General features: G+C 46.0%; 1 protein-coding gene across 1 annotated transcript in view; it reads left to right on the top strand.

The window, feature by feature from the left end:
* The window catches only part of LOC122546276 (solute carrier family 2, facilitated glucose transporter member 4-like), a 177,927-nt gene that overhangs the window by 30,025 nt on the left and 127,243 nt on the right, over window positions 1-20,659 (top strand). The window lies entirely within an intron of this gene.

The raw sequence follows: 20,659 nt of genomic DNA, 5'->3' as shown, positions 1-20,659 counted from the left end.
GGAGCTCTGTGTAAACACTCATTCCCAAACTCAGGGAGCTGTGTAAACATTCAATCCCAAACTCAGGAAGCTCTGTGTAAACACTCAATCCCAAACTCAGGGAGCTGTGTAAACACTCAATCCCAAGGTCAGGGAGCTCTGTGTAAACACTCAATCCCAAATTCAGGGAGCTGTGTAAACGCTCAATCCCAAACTCAGGGAGCTCTGTGTAAATTCTCAATCCCAAACTCAGGGAGCTCAGTGTAAACTCAAAATCCCAAATTTAGGGAACACTGCGTAAACACTCAATCCTAAACTGAGGGAGCTGTGAAAACACACAATCCCAAACTCAGGAAGCTCTGTGTAAACACTCATTCCCAAACTCAGGGAGCTCTGTGTAAACACTCAATCCCAAACTCAGGGTGATCTGTAAACACTTAATCCCAAACTCAGGAAGCTCTGTGTAAACGCTCAATCCCAAACTCAGGGAGCTGTGTAAATGCTCAATCCCAAACTCAGGGAGCTCTGTGAAAACACTCAATCCCAAATTTAGGGAGCTCTGTGTAAACACTCAATCCCAAACTCGGGGAGCTGTGTAGACACTCAATCCCAAACTCAGGGAGCTCTGTGTAAACACTCAATCCCAAACTCAGGGAGCTGTGTAAATGCTCAATCCCAAACTCAGGGAGCTTTGTGAAAACACTCAATCCCAAATTTAGGGAGCTCTGTGTAAACACTCAATCCCAAACTCGGGGAGCTGTGTAGACACTCAATCCCAAACTCAGGGAGCTCTGTGTAAACACTCAATCCGAAAACTCAGGGAGCTGTGTAAACACTCAATCCCAAACTCAGGGAGCTGTGTAGATACTCAATCCCAAACCCGGGGAGCTCTGTGGAAACGCTCAATCCCAAACTCAGGAAGCTCTGTGTAAACACTCAATCCCAAACTCAGGGTTCTGTATAAATACTCAATCCCAAACTAAGGAAGCTCTGTGTAAACACAGAATCCCAAACTCAGGAAGCTCTGTGTAAACACTCAATCCCAAGGTCAGGGATCTGTGTAAACACTCAATCTCAAACTCAGGGAGCTTTGGAAACGCTCAATCCCAAACTCAGGAAGCTCTGTGTAAACACTCAATCCCAAGGTCAGGGAGCTCTGTGTAAACACTCAATCCCAAACTCAGGGAGCTGTGTAAACGCTCAATCCCGAACTCAGGGAGCTCTGTGTAAACATCAATCCCAAACGTGGGGAGCTCTGTGTAAACACTCAATCACAAATTCAGGAAGCTCTGTGTAAACTCAAAATCCCAAATTTAGGGAACTCTGGGTAAACACTCAATCCCAAACTCAGGGAGCTCAGGAAACACTCAATCCCAAACTCAGGGAGCTCTGTGTAAACACTCAATCCCAAACTCGGGGAGCTCTGTGTAAGCACTCAATCCCAAACTCGGGGAGCTCTGTGTAAACACTCAATCCCAAATTCAGGGAGCTGTGTAAACACGCAATCCCAAGCTCAGGGAGCTCTGTGTAAACACTCAATCCCAAACTCAGGGTGATCTGTAAACACTTAATCCCAAACACAGGAAGGTCTGTAAAAACACTCAATCCCAAACTCAGGGAGTTCTGTGTAAACACTCAATCCTAAACTGAGGGAGCTATGTAAACACACAATCCCAAACTCAGGAAGCTCTGTGTAAACACTCAATCCCAAAATCAGGGAGCTGTGTAAATGCTCAATCCCAAACTCAGGAAGCTCTGTGAAAACACTCAATCCCAAATTTAGGGAGCTCTGTGTAAACACTCAATCCCAAACTCGGGGAGCTCTGTGTAAACACACGATCTGAAACTCATGGAGCTCAGGAAACACTCAATCCGAAAACTCAGGGAGCTGTGTAAACGCTCAATCCCAAACTCAGGGAACTCTGTGTAAACACTCAATCCCAAACTCAGGGAACTCTGTGTAAACACTCAATCCCAAACTCAGCGAGTTCTGTGTAAACACTCAAGCCCAAACTCAGGAAGCTCTGTGTAAACACACAATCCCAAACTCAGGGAGCTCTGTAAACACTCAATCCCAAACTCAGGGAGCTCTGTGTAAACACACAATCCCAACGTTAGGGAGCTCTGTGTAAACACTCAATCCCAAACTCAGGGAGCTCTGTGTAAACACAATCCCAAACTCAGGGAGCTCTGTGTAAGCACTCAATCCCAAACTCAGGGAGCTCTGTGTAAACACTCAATCCTAAACTGAGGGAGCTGTGTAAACACACAATCCCAAACTCAGGAAGCTCTGTGTAAACACTCAATCCCAAACTCAGGGAGCTCTGTGTAAACGCTCAATCCCAAACTCAGGAAGCTCTGTGTAAACACTCAATCCCAAGGTCAGGGCGCTCTGTGTAAACACTCAATCCCAAACTCAGGGAGCTGTGTAAACACTCAATCCCAAACTCAGTGAGCTCAGGAAACACTCAATCCCAAACTCAGGGAACTCTGTGTAAACACTCAATCCCAAACTCAGGGAGCTGTGTAGACACTCAATCCCAAACCCGGGGTGCTCTGTGTAAACACTCAATCCCAAATGGAGGGATCTCTGTGTAAACACTCAATTCCAAATCATGGAGCTCAGGAAACACTCAATCCCAAACTCTGGGAGCTCGATGTAAACACTCAATCCTAAACTCAGTGAGCTGTGGAAACGCTCAATCCCAAACTCACGGAACTCTGTGTAAACACTCAATCCCAAACTCAGCGGGTTCTGTGTAAATACTCAATCCCAAACTAAGGAAGCTCTGTGTAAACACGGAATCCCAAATTCAGGGAGCTCTGTAAACACTCAATCCCAAACTCAGGGAGCTCTGTGAAAACACTCAATCCCAACGTCAGGGAGCTCTGTATAAACACTCAATCCCGAACTCAGGGAGGTCTGTGTAAATTCTCAAACCCAAACTCAGGGAGCTCTGTGTAAACATCAATCCCAAACGTGGGGAGCTCTGTGTAAACACTCAATCCCAAATTTAGGGAACTCTGCGTAAACACTCAATCCCAAACTCAGGGAGCTCAGGAAACACTCAATCCCAAACTCAGGGAGCTCTGTGTAAACACTCAATCCCAAACTCAGGGAGCTGTGTAGATACTCAATCCCAAACCCGGGGAGCTCTGTGTAAACACTCAATCCCAAATTTAGGGAGCTCTGTGTAAACACTCAATCCCAAACTCATGGAGCTCAGGAAACACTCAATCCCAAACTCAGGGTGATCTGTAAACACTTAATCCCAAACTCAGGAAGCTCTGTGTAAACGCTCAATCCCAAACTCAGGGAGCTGTGTAAATACTCAATCCCAAACTCAGGGAGCTCTGTGAAAACACTCAATCCCAAATTTAGGGAGCTCTGTGTAAACACTCAATCCCAAACTCGGGGAGCTGTGTAGACACTCAATCCCAAACTCAGGGAGCTCTGTGTAAACACTCAATCCCAAACTCAGGGAGCTGTGTAAATGCTCAATCCCAAACTCAGGGAGCTCTGTGAAAACACTCAATCCCAAATTTAGGGAGCTCTGTGTAAACACTCAATCCCAAACTCGGGGAGCTGTGTAGACACTCAATCCCAAACTCAGGGAGCTCTGTGTAAACACTCAATCCGAAAACTCAGGGAGCTGTGTAAACACTCAATCCCAAACTCAGGGAGCTGTGTAGATACTCAATCCCAAACCCGGGGAGCTCTGTGGAAACGCTCAATCCCAAACTCAGGAAGCTCTGTGTAAACACTCAATCCCAACGTCAGGGAGCTCTGTGTAAACACTCAATCCCAAACTCAGGGTTCTGTATAAATACTCAATCCCAAACTAAGGAAGCTCTGTGTAAACACAGAATGCCAAACTCAGGAAGCTCTGTGTAAACACTCAATCCCAAGGTCAGGGATCTGTGAAAACACTCAATCTCAAACTCAGGGAGCTTTGGAAACGCTCAATCCCAAACTCAGGAAGCTCTGTGTAAACACTCAATCCCAAGGTCAGGGAGCTCTGTGTAAACACTCAATCCCAAACTCAGGGAGCTGTGTAAACGCTCAATCCCGAACTCAGGGAGGTCTGTGTAAATTCTCAATCCCAAACTCAGGGAGCTCTGTGTAAACATCAATCCCAAACGTGGGGAGCTCTGTGTAAACACTCAATCACAAATTCAGGAAGCTCTGTGTAAACTCAAAATCCCAAATTTAGGGAACTCTGGGTAAACACTCAATCCCAAACTCAGGGAGCTCACGAAACACTCAATCCCAAACTCAGGGAGCTCTGTGGAAACACTCAATCCCAAACTCGGGGAGCTCTGTGTAAGCACTCAATCCCAAACTCGGGGAGCTCTGTGTAAACACTCAATCCCAAATTCAGGGAGCTGTGTAAACACGCAATCCCAAACTCAGGGAGCTCTGTGTAAACACTCAATCCCAAACTCAGGGTGATCTGTAAACACTTAATCCCAAACTCAGGAAGGTCTGTAAAAACACTCAATACCAAACTCAGGGAGCTGTGTAAATGCTCAATCCCAAACTCAGGGTGCTCTGTGAAAACACTCAATCCCAAATTTAGGGAACTCTGCGTAAACACTCAATCCCAAACTCAGGGAGCTCAGGAAACACTCAATCCCAAACTCAGGGAGTTCTGTGTAAACACTCAATCCTAAACTGAGGGAGCTATGTAAACACACAATCCCAAACTCAGGAAGCTCTGTGTAAACACTCAATCCCAAAATCAGGGAGCTGTGTAAATGCTCAATCCCAAACTCAGGAAGCTCTGTGAAAACACTCAATCCCAAATTTAGGGAGCTCTGTGTAAACACTCAATCCCAAACTCGGGGAGCCCTGTGTAAACACACGATCTGAAACTCATGGAGCTCAGGAAACACTCAATCCGAAAACTCAGGGAGCTGTGTAAACGCTCAATCCCAAACTCAGGGAACTCTGTGTAAACACTCAATCCCAAACTCAGGGAACTCTGTGTAAACACTCAATCCCAAACTCAGCGAGTTCTGTGTAAACACTCAAGCCCAAACTCAGGAAGCTCTGTGTAAACACACAATCCCAAACTCAGGGAGCTCTGTAAACACTCAATCCCAAACTCAGGGAGCTCTGTGTAAACACACAATCCCAACGTTAGGGAGCTCTGTGTAAACACTCAATCCCAAACTCAGGGAGCTCTGTGTAAACACAATCCCAAACTCAGGGAGCTCTGTGTAAGCACTCAATCCCAAACTCAGGGAGCTCTGTGTAAACACTCAATCCTAAACTGAGGGAGCTGTGTAAACACACAATCCCAAACTCAGGAAGCTCTGTGTAAACACTCAATCCCAAACTCAGGGAGCTCTGTGTAAACGCTCAATCCCAAACTCAGGAAGCTCTGTGTAAACACTCAATCCCAAGGTCAGGGCGCTCTGTGTAAACACTCAATCCCAAACTCAGGGAGCTGTGTAAACACTCAATCCCAAACTCAGTGAGCTCAGGAAACACTCAATCCCAAACTCAGGGAACTCTGTGTAAACACTCAATCCCAAACTCAGGGAGCTGTGTAGACACTCAATCCCAAACCCGGGGTGCTCTGTGTAAACACTCAATCCCAAATGGAGGGATCTCTGTGTAAACACTCAATTCCAAATCATGGAGCTCAGGAAACACTCAATCCCAAACTCTGGGAGCTCGATGTAAACACTCAATCCTAAACTCAGTGAGCTGTGGAAACGCTCAATCCCAAACTCAGGGAACTCTGTGTAAACACTCAATCCCAAACTCAGCGGGTTCTGTGTAAATACTCAATCCCAAACTAAGGAAGCTCTGTGTAAACACGGAATCCCAAATTCAGGGAGCTCTGTAAACACTCAATCCCAAACTCAGGGAGCTCTGTGAAAACACTCAATCCCAACGTCAGGGAGCTCTGTATAAACACTCAATCCCGAACTCAGGGAGGTCTGTGTAAATTCTCAAACCCAAACTCAGGGAGCTCTGTGTAAACATCAATCCCAAACGTGGGGAGCTCTGTGTAAACACTCAATCCCAAATTTAGGGAACTCTGCGTAAACACTCAATTCCAAACTCAGGGAGCTCAGGAAACACTCAATCCCAAACTCAGGGAGCTCTGTGTAAACACTCAATCCCAAACTCAGGGAGCTGTGTAGATACTCAATCCCAAACCCGGGGAGCTCTGTGTAAACACTCAATCCCAAATTTAGGGAGCTCTGTGTAAACACTCAATCCCAAACTCATGGAGCTCAGGAAACACTCAATCCCAAACTCTGGGAGCTGTGTAAACACTCAATCCCAAACTCAGGGAGCTCTGTGAAAACACTCAATCCCAAACTCTGGGAGCTGTGTGTGAACACTCAATCCCAAACTCAGGGAGCTCTATGTAAACACTCAATCCTAAACTCAGTGAGCTGTGGAAACGCTCAATCCCAAACTCAGGGAACTCTGTGTAATCACTCAATCCCAAACTCAGCGGGTTCTGTGTAAATACTCAATCCCAAACTAAGGAAGCTCTGTGTAAACACGGAATCCCAAATTCAGGGAGCTCTGTAAACACTCAATCCCAAACTCAGGAAGCTCTGTGTAAACACTCAATCCCAAGGTCAGGGAGATCTGTGTAAACTCTCAATCCCAAACTCAGGGATCTGTGTAAACACTCAATCCCGAACTCAGGGAGCTGTGTAAACGCTCACTCCCAAACTCAGGAAGCTCTGTGTAAACACTCAATCCCAAACTGAGGGAGCTCTGTGTAAACACTCAATCTCAAACTCAGGGAGCTGTGGAAACGCTCAATCCCAAACTCAGGAAGCTCTGTGTAAACACTCATTCCCAACGTCAGGGAGCTCTGTGTAAACACTCAATCCCAAACTCAGGGAGCTGTGTAAACACTCAATCCCGAACTCAGGGAGCTCTGTGTAAACACAATCCCAAACTCAGGGAGCTCTGTGTAAGCACTCAATCCCAAACTCAGGGAGCTCTGTGTAAACATCAATCCCAAACGTGGGGAGCTCTGTGTAAACACTCAATCCCAAACTCAGCGAGTTCTGTGTAAACACTCAAGCCCAAACTCAGGAAGCTCTGTGTAAACACACAATCCCAAACTCAGGGAGCTCTGTAAACACTCAATCCCAAACTCAGGGAGCTCTGTGTAAACACACAATCCCAACGTTAGGGAGCTCTGTGTAAACACTCAATCCCAAACTCAGGGAGCTCTGTGTAAACACAACCCCAAATTTAGGGAGATCTGTGTAAGCACTCAATCCCAAACTCAGGGAGCTCTGTGTAAACACTCAATCCTAAACTGAGGGAGCTGTGTAAACACACAATCCCAAACTCAGGAAGCTCTGTGTAAACACTCAATCCCAAACTCAGGGAGCTCTGTGTAAACGCTCAATCCCAAACTCAGGAAGCTCTGTGTAAACACTCAATCCCAAGGTCAGGGCGCTCTGTGTAAACACTCAATCCCAAACTCAGGGAGCTGTGTAAACACTCAATCCCAAACTCAGTGAGCTCAGGAAACACTCAATCCCAAACTCAGGGAACTCTGTGTAAACACTCAATCCCAAACTCAGGGAGCTGTGTAGACACTCAATCCCAAACCCGGGGTGCTCTGTGTAAACACTCAATCCCAAATGGAGGGATCTCTGTGTAAACACTCAATTCCAAATCATGGAGCTCAGGAAACACTCAATCCCAAACTCTGGGAGCTCGATGTAAACACTCAATCCTAAACTCAGTGAGCTGTGGAAACGCTCAATCCCAAACTCAGGGAACTCTGTGTAAACACTCAATCCCAAACTCAGCGGGTTCTGTGTAAATACTCAATCCCAAACTAAGGAAGCTCTGTGTAAACACGGAATCCCAAATTCAGGGAGCTCTGTAAACACTCAATCCCAAACTCAGGGAGCTCTGTGAAAACACTCAATCCCAACGTCAGGGAGCTCTGTATAAACACTCAATCCCGAACTCAGGGAGGTCTGTGTAAATTCTCAAACCCAAACTCAGGGAGCTCTGTGTAAACATCAATCCCAAACGTGGGGAGCTCTGTGTAAACACTCAATCCCAAATTTAGGGAACTCTGCGTAAACACTCAATCCCAAACTCAGGGAGCTCAGGAAACACTCAATCCCAAACTCAGGGAGCTCTGTGTAAACACTCAATCCCAAACTCAGGGAGCTGTGTAGATACTCAATCCCAAACCCGGGGAGCTCTGTGTAAACACTCAATCCCAAATTTAGGGAGCTCTGTGTAAACACTCAATCCCAAACTCATGGAGCTCAGGAAACACTCAATCCCAAACTCTGGGAGCTGTGTAAACACTCAATCCCAAACTCAGGGAGCTCTGTGAAAACACTCAATCCCAAACTCTGGGAGCTGTGTGTGAACACTCAATCCCAAACTCAGGGAGCTCTATGTAAACACTCAATCCTAAACTCAGCGGGTTCTGTGTAAATACTCAATCCCAAACTAAGGAAGCTCTGTGTAAACACGGAATCCCAAATTCAGGGAGCTCTGTAAACACTCAATCCCAAACTCAGGAAGCTCTGTGTAAACACTCAATCCCAAGGTCAGGGAGATCTGTGTAAACTCTCAGTCCCAAACTCAGGGATCTGTGTAAACACTCAATCCCGAACTCAGGGAGCTGTGTAAACGCTCACTCCCAAACTCAGGAAGCTCTGTGTAAACACTCAATCCCAAACTGAGGGAGCTCTGTGTAAACACTCAATCTCAAACTCAGGGAGCTGTGGAAACGCTCAATCCCAAACTCAGGAAGCTCTGTGTAAACACTCATTCCCAACGTCAGGGAGCTCTGTGTAAACACTCAATCCCAAACTCAGGGAGCTGTGTAAACACTCAATCCCGAACTCAGGGAGGTCTGTGTAAATTCTCAATCCCAAACTCAGGGAGCTCTGTGTAAACATCAATCCCAAACGTGGGGAGCTCTGTGTAAACACTCAATCACAAACTCAGGAAGCTCTGTGTAAACTCAAAATCCCACATTTAGGGAACTCTGGGTAAACATTCAATCCCAAACTCAGGAAGCTCTGTGAAAACACTCAATCCCAAATTTAGGGAGCTCTGTGTAAACACTCAATCCCAAACTCGGGGAGCTGTGTGTGAACACACGATCCCAAACTCATGGAGCTCAGGAAACACTCAATCCCAAACTCAGGGAGCTCTGTGTAAACACACGATCTGAAACTCACGGAGCTCAGGAAACACTCAATCCGAAAACTCAGGGAGCTGTGTAAACGCTCAATCCCAAACTCAGGGAACTCTGTGTAAACACTCAATCCCAAACTCAGGGAGCTCTGTAAACACTCAATCCCAAACTCAGGGAGCTCTGTGTAAACACACAATCCCAACGTTAGGGAGCTCTGTGTAAGCACTCAATCCCAAACTCAGGGAGCTCTGTGTCAACACGCAATCCCAAACTCAGGGAGCTCTGTAAACACTCAATCCCAAACTCAGGGAGCTCTGTGTAAGCACACAATCCCAACGTTAGGGAGCTCTGTGTAAACACTCAATCCCAAACTCAGGGAGCTGTGAAAACGCTCAATCCCAAACTCAGGAAGCTCTGTGTAAACACTCAATCCCAAAGTCAGGAAGCTCTGTGTAAACACTCAATCCCAAACTCAGGGAGCTGTGTAAACGCTCAATCCCGAACTTAGGGAGCTCTGTGTAAATTCTCAATCACAAACTCAAGGAGCTCTGTGTAAACATCAATCCCAATCGTGGGGAGCTCTGTGTAAACACTCAATCCCAAACTCAGGAAGCTCTGTGTAAATTCAAAATCCCAAATTTAGGGAACTCTGGGTAAACACTCAATCCCAAACTCAGGGAGCTCAGGAAACACTCATTCCCAAACTCAGGGAGCTCTGTGTAAACACTCCATCCCAAACTCAGGGAGCTCTGTGTAAACACTCAATCCCAAATTTAGGGAGCTCTGTGTAAACACTCAATCCCAAACTCGGGGAGCTGTGTGTGAACACACGATCCCAAACTCATGGAGCTCAGGAAACACTCAATCCCAAACTCAGGGAGCTCTGTGTAAACACACGATCTGAAACTCACGGAGCTCAGGAAACACTCAATCCGAAAACTCAGGGAGCTGTGTAAACGCTCAATCCCAAACTCAGGGAACTCTGTGTAAACACTCAATCCCAAACTCAGGGAGCTCTGTAAACACTCAATCCCAAACTCAGGGAGCTCTGTGTAAACACACAATCCCAACGTTAGGGAGCTCCCTGTAAGCACTCAATCCCAAACTCAGGGAGCTCTGTGTAAGCACACAATCCCAACGTTAGGGAGCTCTGTGTAAACACTCAATCCCAAACTCAGGGAGCTGTGAAAACGCTCAATCCCAAACTCAGGAAGCTCTGTGTAAACACTCAATCCCAAGGTCAGGGAGCTCTGTGTAAACATCAATCCCAATCGTGGGGAGCTCTGTGTAAACACTCAATCCCAAACTCAGGAAGCTCTGTGTAAATTCAAAATCCCAAATTTAGGGAACTCTGGGTAAACACTCAATCCCAAACTCAGGGAGCTCAGGAAACACTCAATCCCAAACTCAGGGAGCTCTGTGTAAACACTCCATCCCAAACTCAGGGAGCTCTGTGTAAACACTCAATCCCAAACTCAGGGATCTCTGTGTAAACACTCAATCCTAAACTCAGGGAGCTCTGTGTAAACACTCAATCCCAAACTCAGGGATCTCTGTGTAAACACTCAATCCCAAACTCAGGGAGCTCTGTGTAAACACAATCCCAAACCCGGGGAGCTCTGTGTAAACACTCAATCCCAAACTCAGGGATCTCTGTGTAAACACTCAATCCTAAACTGAGGGAGTCTGAGTAAACACACAATCACAAACTCAGGAAGCTCTGTGTAAACACTCAATCCCAAACTCAGGGTGATCTGTAAACACTTAATCCCATACTTAGGAAGCTCTGTGTAAACACTCAATCCCAAACTCAGGGAGCTGTGTAAATGCTCAATCCCAAACTCAGGAAGGTCTGTGAAAACACTCAATCCCAAACTCAGGGAGCTCTGTGTAAACACTCAATCCCAAACTCAGGGAGCTCTGTGAAAACACTCAATCCCAACTTTAGGGAGCTCTGTGTAAACACTCAATCCTAAACTGAGGGAGCTGTGTAAACACACAATCCCAAACTCAGGAAGCTGTGTGTAAACACTCAATCCCAAACTCAGGGAGCTGTGTAAATGCTCAATCCCAAACTCAGGGAGCTCTGTGAAAACACTCAATCCCAACTTTAGGGAGCTCTGTGTAAACACTCAATCCTAAACTGAGGGAGCTGTGTAAACACACAATCCCAAACTCAGGAAGCTGTGTGTAAACACTCAATCCCAAACTCAGGGAGCTGTGTAAATGCTCAATCCCAAACTCAGGGAGCTCTGTGAAAACACTCAATCCCAAATTTAGGGAGCTCTGTGTAAACAATCAATCCCAAACTCGGGGAGCTGTGTGTGAACACACGATCCCAAACTCATGGAGCTCAGGAAACACTCAATCCCAAACTCAGGAAGCTCTGTGTAAACACACAATCCCAAACTCAGGGAACTCTGTGTAAACACTCAATCCCAAACTCAGGGAGCTCTGTAAACACTCAATCCCAAACTCAGGGAGCTCTGTGTAAACACACAATCCCAACGTTAGGGAGCTCCCTGTAAGCACTCAATCCCAAACTCAGGGAGCTCTGTGTAAGCACACAATCCCAACGTTAGGGAGCTCTGTGTAAACACTCAATCCCAAACTCAGGGAGCTGTGAAAACGCTCAATCCCAAACTCAGGAAGCTCTGTGTAAACACTCAATCCCAAGGTCAGGGAGCTCTGTGTAAACATCAATCCCAATCGTGGGGAGCTCTGTGTAAACACTCAATCCCAAACTCAGGAAGCTCTGTGTAAATTCAAAATCCCAAATTTAGGGAACTCTGGGTAAACACTCAATCCCAAACTCAGGGAGCTCAGGAAACACTCAATCCCAAACTCAGGGAGCTCTGTGTAAACACTCCATCCCAAACTCAGGGAGCTCTGTGTAAACACTCAATCCCAAACTCAGGGATCTCTGTGTAAACACTCAATCCTAAACTCAGGGAGCTCTGTGTAAACACTCAATCCCAAACTCAGGGATCTCTGTGTAAACACTCAATCCCAAACTCAGGGAGCTCTGTGTAAACACAATCCCAAACCCGGGGAGCTCTGTGTAAACACTCAATCCCAAACTCAGGGATCTCTGTGTAAACACTCAATCCTAAACTGAGGGAGTCTGAGTAAACACACAATCACAAACTCAGGAAGCTCTGTGTAAACACTCAATCCCAAACTCAGGGTGATCTGTAAACACTTAATCCCATACTTAGGAAGCTCTGTGTAAACACTCAATCCCAAACTCAGGGAGCTGTGTAAATGCTCAATCCCAAACTCAGGAAGGTCTGTGAAAACACTCAATCCCAAACTCAGGGAGCTCTGTGTAAACACTCAATCCCAAACTCAGGGAGCTCTGTGAAAACACTCAATCCCAACTTTAGGGAGCTCTGTGTAAACACTCAATCCTAAACTGAGGGAGCTGTGTAAACACACAATCCCAAACTCAGGAAGCTGTGTGTAAACACTCAATCCCAAACTCAGGGAGCTGTGTAAATGCTCAATCCCAAACTCAGGGAGCTCTGTGAAAACACTCAATCCCAAATTTAGGGAGCTCTGTGTAAACAATCAATCCCAAACTCGGGGAGCTGTGTGTGAACACACGATCCCAAACTCATGGAGCTCAGGAAACACTCAATCCCAAACTCAGGAAGCTCTGTGTAAACACACAATCCCAAACTCAGGGAGCTCTGTAAACACTCAATCCCAAACTCAGGGAGCTCTGCGTAATCACACAATCCCAACGTTAGGGAGCTCTGTGTAAACACTCAATCCCAAAATCGGGGAGCTCTGTGTAAGCACTCGAACCCAAACTCAGGGAGCTCTGTGTAAACACTCAATCCTAAATTGAGGGAGCTGTGTAAACACACAATCCCAAACTCAGGAAGCTCTGTGTAAACGCTCAATCCCAAACTCAGGGAGCTCTGTGTAAACGCTCAATCCCAAACTCAGGGAGCTCTGTGTAAACACTCAATCCCAAACTCAGGGAGCTGTGTAAACACTCAATCCCAAACTCAGGGAGCTCTGTGTAAACACACAATCCGCTGTGTAAACACACAATCCCAAACTCAGGAAGCTCTGTGTAAACACTTAATCCCAAACTCAGGGAGCTGTGTAAATGCTCAATCCCAAACTCAGGGAGCTCTGTGAAAACACTCAATCCCAAATTTAGGGAGCTCTGTGAAAACACTCAATCCCAAATTTAGGGAGCTCAGTGTAAACACTCAATCCCAAACTCGGGGAGCTGTGTGTGAACACACAATACCAAACTCATGGAGTTCAGGAAACACTCAATCCCAAACTCAGGGAGCTCTCTGTAAACACACGATCTCAAACTCAGGGAACTCAGGAAACACTCAATCCCAAACTCAGGGAGCTCTGTGTAAACACTCAATCCCAAAACATCAGGGAACTGTGTCAACACTCAATCCCAAACTCAGGCAGTTTTGTGTAAACACACCATCCCAAATTTAGGGAACTCAGTGTAAACACTCAATCCCAAACTCAGGGAGCTGTGTAAACACTCAATCCCAAATTTAGGGAACTCTGCGTAAACACTCAATCCCAAACTCAGCGAGCTGTGTAAACACTCAATCCCAAACAAAGGGAGCGCTGTGGAAACACACAATACCAAACTCAGGGAGCTCTGTGTAAACACTCAATCCCAAACTCGGGGAGCTGTGTGTGAACACATGATCCCAAACTCATGGAGCTCAGGAAACACTCAATCCTAAACTCAGGGAGCTCTGTGTAATCACACAATCCCAACGTTAGGGAGCTCTGTCTAAACACTCAATCCCAAACTCAGGGTTCTCTGTGTAAACACTCAATCCCAAACTCAGGGAGCTCTGTGTAAACACTCAATCCCAAACTCAGGGAGCTCTGAAAACACTCAATCCCAAACTCAGGGAGCTGTGTAAACACTCAATCCCAAACTCAGGGAGCTCTGTAAACACTCAATCCCAAACTCAGGGAGCTCTGTGTAAACACACAATCCAAATGTTAGGGAGCTCTGTGTAAACACTCAATCCCAAACTCAGGGAGCTGTGTAAATGCTCAATCCCAAACTCAGGAAGCTCTGTGTAAACACTCAATCCCAAACTCAGGGAGCTGTGTAAACACTCAATCCCAAACTCAGGGAACTCTGTGTAAACACTCAATCCCAAACTCAGGGAGCTGTGTAAATGCTCAATCCCAAACTCAGGGAGCTCTGTGAAAACACTCAATCCCAAACTGAGGGAGCTCTGTGTAAACACTCAATCCCAAACTCAGGAAGCTCTGTGTAAACACTCAATCCCAAACAGAGGGAGCTCTGTGTAAACACTCAATCCCAAACTCAGGAAGCTCTCTGTAAACACTCAATCCCAAACTCAGGGAGCTCTGTGCAATCACACAATCCCAACGTTAGGTAGTTCTGTGGAAACACTCAATCCCAAACTCAGGGTTCTCTGTGTAAACACTCAATCCCAAACTCGGGGAGCTGTGTGTGAACACTCGATGCCAAACTCATGGAGCTCAGGAAACACTCAATCCCAAACTCAGGAAGCTCTCTGTAAACACACGATCTCAAACTCAGGGAACTCAGGAAACACTCAATCCCAAACTGAGGGAGCTCTGTGTAAACACTCAATCCCAAAACATCAGGGAGCTGTGTCAACACTCAATCCCAAACTCAGGGAGTTTTGTGTTAACACACCATCCCAAATTTAGGGAACTCTGTGTAAACACTCAATCCCAAACTCAGGGAGCTGTGTAAACACTCAATCCCAAACAAAGGGAGCTCTGTGTAAACACTCAATCCCAAAATCAGGGAGTTCTGTGTAAACACTCAACCCCAAATTTAGGGAGATCTGTGTAAACACTCAATCCCAAACGCAGGGAGCTCTATGTAAACACTCAATCCCAAAATCAGGGAGCTGTGTAAACACTCAATCCCAAACTCAGGGAACTCTGTGTAAACACTCAATCCCAAAATCAGGGAGTTCTGTGTAAACACTCAACCCCAAATTTAGGGAGATCTGCGTAAACACTCAATCCCAAACTCGGGGAGCTGTGTGTGAACACTCGATGCCAAACTCATGGAGCTCAGGAAACACTCAATCCCAAACTCAGGAAGCTCTCTGTAAACACACGATCTCAAACTCAGGGAACTCAGGAAACACTCAATCCCAAACTGAGGGAGCTCTGTGTAAACACTCAATCCCAAAACATCAGGGAGCTGTGTCAACACTCAATCCCAAACTCAGGGAGTTTTGTGTTAACACACCATCCCAAATTTAGGGAACTCTGTGTAAACACTCAATCCCAAACTCAGGGAGCTGTGTAAACACTCAATCCCAAACAAAGGGAGCTCTGTGTAAACACTCAATCCCAAAATCAGGGAGTTCTGTGTAAACACTCAACCCCAAATTTAGGGAGATCTGTGTAAACACTCAATCCCAAACGCAGGGAGCTCTATGTAAACACTCAATCCCAAAATCAGGGAGCTGTGTAAACACTCAATCCCAAACTCAGGGAACTCTGTGTAAACACTCAATCCCAAAATCAGGGAGTTCTGTGTAAACACTCAACCCCAAATTTAGGGAGATCTGCGTAAACACTCAATCCCAAACTCGGGGAGCTGTGTGTGAACACTCGATGCCAAACTCATGGAGCTCAGGAAACACTCAATCCCAAACTCAGGAAGCTCTCTGTAAACACACGATCTCAAACTCAGGGAACTCAGGAAACACTCAATCCCAAACTGAGGGAGCTCTGTGTAAACACTCAATCCCAAAACATCAGGGAGCTGTGTCAACACTCAATCCCAAACTCAGGGAGTTTTGTGTTAACACACCATCCCAAATTTAGGGAACTCTGTGTAAACACTCAATCCCAAACTCAGGGAGCTGTGTAAACACTCAATCCCAAACAAAGGGAGCTCTGTGTAAACACTCAATCCCAAAATCAGGGAGTTCTGTGTAAACACTCAACCCCAAATTTAGGGAGATCTGTGTAAACACTCAATCCCAAACTCAGGGAGCTCTATGTAAACACTCAATCCCAAAATCAGGGAGCTGTGTAAACACTCAATCCCAAACTCAGGGAGCTCTGAAAACACTCAATCCCAAACTCAGGGAGCTGTGTAAACACTCAATCCCAAACTCAGGGAGCTCTGTAAACACTCAATCCCAAACTCAGGGAGCTCTGTGTAAACACACAATCCAAATGTTAGGGAGCTCTGTGTAAACACTCAATCCCAAACTCAGGGAGCTGTGTAAATGCTCAATCCCAAACTCAGGAAGCTCTGTGTAAACACCCAATCCCAAACTCAGGGAGCTGTGTAAACACTCAATCCCAAACTCAGGGAACTCTGTGTAAACACTCAATCCCAAACTCAGGCAGCTGTGTAAATGCTCAATCCCAAACTCAGGGAGCTCTGTGAAAACACTCAATCCCAAACTGAGGGAGCTCTGTGTAAACACTCAATCCCAAACTCAGGAAGCTCTGTGTAAACACTCAATCCCAAACAGAGGGAGCTCTGTGTAAACACTCAATCCCAAACTCAGGAAGCTCTCTGTAAACACTCAATCCCAAACTCAGGGAGCTCTGTGCAATCACACAATCCCAACGTTAGGTAGTTCTGTGGAAACACTCAATCCCAAACTCAGGGTTCTCTGTGTAAACACTCAATCCCAAACTCGGGGAGCTGTGTGTGAACACTCGATGCCAAACTCATGGAGCTCAGGAAACACTCAATCCCAAACTCAGGAAGCTCTCTGTAAACACACGATCTCAAACTCAGGGAACTCAGGAAACACTCAATCCCAAACTGAGGGAGCTCTGTGTAAACACTCAATCCCAAAACATCAGGGAGCTGTGTCAACACTCAATCCCAAACTCAGGGAGTTTTGTGTTAACACACCATCCCAAATTTAGGGAACTCTGTGTAAACACTCAATCCCAAACTCAGGGAGCTGTGTAAACACTCAATCCCAAACAAAGGGAGCTCTGTGTAAACACTCAATCCCAAAATCAGGGAGTTCTGTGTAAACACTCAACCCCAAATTTAGGGAGATCTGTGTAAACACTCAATCCCAAACGCAGGGAGCTCTATGTAAACACTCAATCCCAAAATCAGGGAGCTGTGTAAACACTCAATCCCAAACTCAGGGAACTCTGTGTAAACACTCAATCCCAAAATCAGGGAGTTCTGTGTAAACACTCAACCCCAAATTTAGGGAGATCTGCGTAAACACTCAATCCCAAACTCGGGGAGCTGTGTGTGAACACTCGATGCCAAACTCATGGAGCTCAGGAAACACTCAATCCCAAACTCAGGAAGCTCTCTGTAAACACACGATCTCAAACTCAGGGAACTCAGGAAACACTCAATCCCAAACTGAGGGAGCTCTGTGTAAACACTCAATCCCAAAACATCAGGGAGCTGTGTCAACACTCAATCCCAAACTCAGGGAGTTTTGTGTTAACACACCATCCCAAATTTAGGGAACTCTGTGTAAACACTCAATCCCAAACTCAGGGAGCTGTGTAAACACTCAATCCCAAACAAAGGGAGCTCTGTGTAAACACTCAATCCCAAAATCAGGGAGTTCTGTGTAAACACTCAACCCCAAATTTAGGGAGATCTGTGTAAACACTCAATCCCAAACTCAGGGAGCTCTATGTAAACACTCAATCCCAAAATCAGGGAGCTGTGTAAACACTCAATCCCAAACTCAGGGAACTCTGTGTAAACACACAATCCCAAAATCGGGGAGCTCTGTGTAAGCACTCAAACCCAAACTCAGGGAGCTCTGTGTAAACACTCAATCCTAAATTGAGGGAGCTGTGTAAACACACAATCCCAAACTCAGGAAGCTCTGTGTAAACGCTCAATCCCAAACTCTGGGTGCTCTGTGTAATCGCTCAATCCCAAACTCAGGGAGCTCTGTGTAAACACTCAATCCCAAACTCAGGGAGCTGTGTAAACACTCAATCCCAAACTCAGGGAGCTCTGTGTAAACACACAATCCGCTGTGTAAACACACAATCCCAAACTCAGGAAGCTCTGTGTAAACACTTAATCCCAAACTCAGGGAGCTGTGTAAATGCTCAATCCCAAACTCAGGGAGCTCTGTGAAAACACTCAATCCCAAATTTAGGGAGCTCTGTGTAAACACTCAATCCCAAACTCGGGGAGCTGTGTGTGAACACACAATACCAAACTCATGGAGTTCAGGAAACACTCAATCCCAAACTCAGGGAGCTCTCTGTAAACACACGATCTCAAACTCAGGGAACTCAGGAAACACTCAATCCCAAACTCAGGCAGTTTTGTGTAAACACACCATCCCAAATTTAGGGAACTCAGTGTAAACACTCAATCCCAAACTCAGGGAGCTGTGTAAACACTCAATCCCAAATTTAGGGAACTCTGTGTAAACACTCAATCCCAAACTCAGCGAGCTGTGTAAACACTCAATCCCAAACAAAGGGAGCGCTGTGGAAACACACAATACCAAACTCAGGGAGCTCTGTGTAAACACTCAATCCCAAACTCGGGGAGCTGTGTGTGAACACATGATCCCAAACTCATGGAGCTCAGGAAACACTCAATCCCAAACTCAGGAAGCTCTGTGTAAACACACAATCCCAAACTCAGGGAGCTCTGTAAACACTCAATCCTCAACTCAGGGAGCTCTATGTAATCACACAATCCCAACGTTAGGGAGCTGTGTGTGAACACTCAATCCCAAACTCAGGGAGCTCTATGTAAACACTCAATCCTAAACTCAGCGGGTTCTGTGTAAATACTCAATCCCAAACTAAGGAAGCTCTGTGTAAACACGGAATCCCAAATTCAGGGAGCTCTGTAAACACTCAATCCCAAACTCAGGAAGCTCTGTGTAAACACTCAATCCCAAGGTCAGGGAGATCTGTGTAAACTCTCAATCCCAAACTCAGGGATCTGTGTAAACACTCAATCCCGAACTCAGGGAGCTGTGTAAACGCTCACTCCCAAACACAGGAAGCTCTGTGTAAACACTCAATCCCAAACTGAGGGAGCTCTGTGTAAACACTAATCTCAAACTCAGGGAGCTGTGGAAACGCTCAATCCCAAACTCAGGAAGCTCTGTGTAAACACTCATTCCCAACGTCAGGGAGCTCTGTGTAAACACTCAATCCCAAACTCAGGGAGCTGTGTAAACACTCAATCCCGAACTCAGGGAGGTCTGTGTAAATTCTCAATCCCAAACCCAGGGAGCTCTGTGTAAACATCAATCCCAAACGTGGGGAGCTCTGTGTAAACACTCAATCACAAACTCGGGGAGCTGTGTGTGAACACTCGATGCCAAACTCATGGAGCTCAGGAAACACTCAATCCCAAACTCAGGAAGCTCTCTGTAAACACACGATCTCAAACTCAGGGAACTCAGGAAACACTCAATCCCAAACTGAGGGAGCTCTGTGTAAACACTCAATCCCAAAACATCAGGGAGCTGTGTCAACACTCAATCCCAAACTCAGGGAGTTTTGTGTTAACACACCATCCCAAATTTAGGGAACTCTGTGTAAACACTCAATCCCAAACTCAGGGAGCTGTGTAAACACTCAATCCCAAACAAAGGGAGCTCTGTGTAAACACTCAATCCCAAAATCAGGGAGTTCTGTGTAAACACTCAACCCCAAATTTAGGGAGATCTGTGTAAACACTCAATCCCAAACGCAGGGAGCTCTATGTAAACACTCAATCCCAAAATCAGGGAGCTGTGTAAACACTCAATCCCAAACTCAGGGAACTCTGTGTAAACACTCAATCCCAAAATCAGGGAGTTCTGTGTAAACACTCAACCCCAAATTTAGGGAGATCTGCGTAAACACTCAATCCCAAACTCGGGGAGCTGTGTGTGAACACTCGATGCCAAACTCATGGAGCTCAGGAAACACTCAATCCCAAACTCAGGAAGCTCTCTGTAAACACACGATCTCAAACTCAGGGAACTCAGGAAACACTCAATCCCAAACTGAGGGAGCTCTGTGTAAACACTCAATCCCAAAACATCAGGGAGCTGTGTCAACACTCAATCCCAAACTCAGGGAGTTTTGTGTTAACACACCATCCCAAATTTAGGGAACTCTGTGTAAACACTCAATCCCAAACTCAGGGAGCTGTGTAAACATCAATCCCAAACGTGGGGAGCTCTGTGTAAACACTCAATCCCAAACTCGGGGAGCTGTGTGTGAACACTCGATGCCAAACTCATGGAGCTCAGGAAACACTCAATCCCAAACTCAGGAAGCTCTCTGTAAACACACGATCTCAAACTCAGGGAACTCAGGAAACACTCAATCCCAAACTGAGGGAGCTCTGTGTAAACACTCAATCCCAAAACATCAGGGAGCTGTGTCAACACTCAATCCCAAACTCAGGGAGTTTTGTGTTAACACACCATCCCAAATTTAGGGAACTCTGTGTAAACACTCAATCCCAAACTCAGGGAGCTGTGTAAACACTCAATCCCAAA

Source organism: Chiloscyllium plagiosum, unplaced genomic scaffold (assembly GCF_037043375.1).
Source record: "Chiloscyllium plagiosum isolate Xiang-an unplaced genomic scaffold, Cpla_swu_hap1 HiC_scaffold_44, whole genome shotgun sequence".
NCBI lineage: Eukaryota > Metazoa > Chordata > Chondrichthyes > Orectolobiformes > Hemiscylliidae > Chiloscyllium > Chiloscyllium plagiosum.
This window is presented reverse-complemented; position numbering and strand designations above follow the sequence as displayed.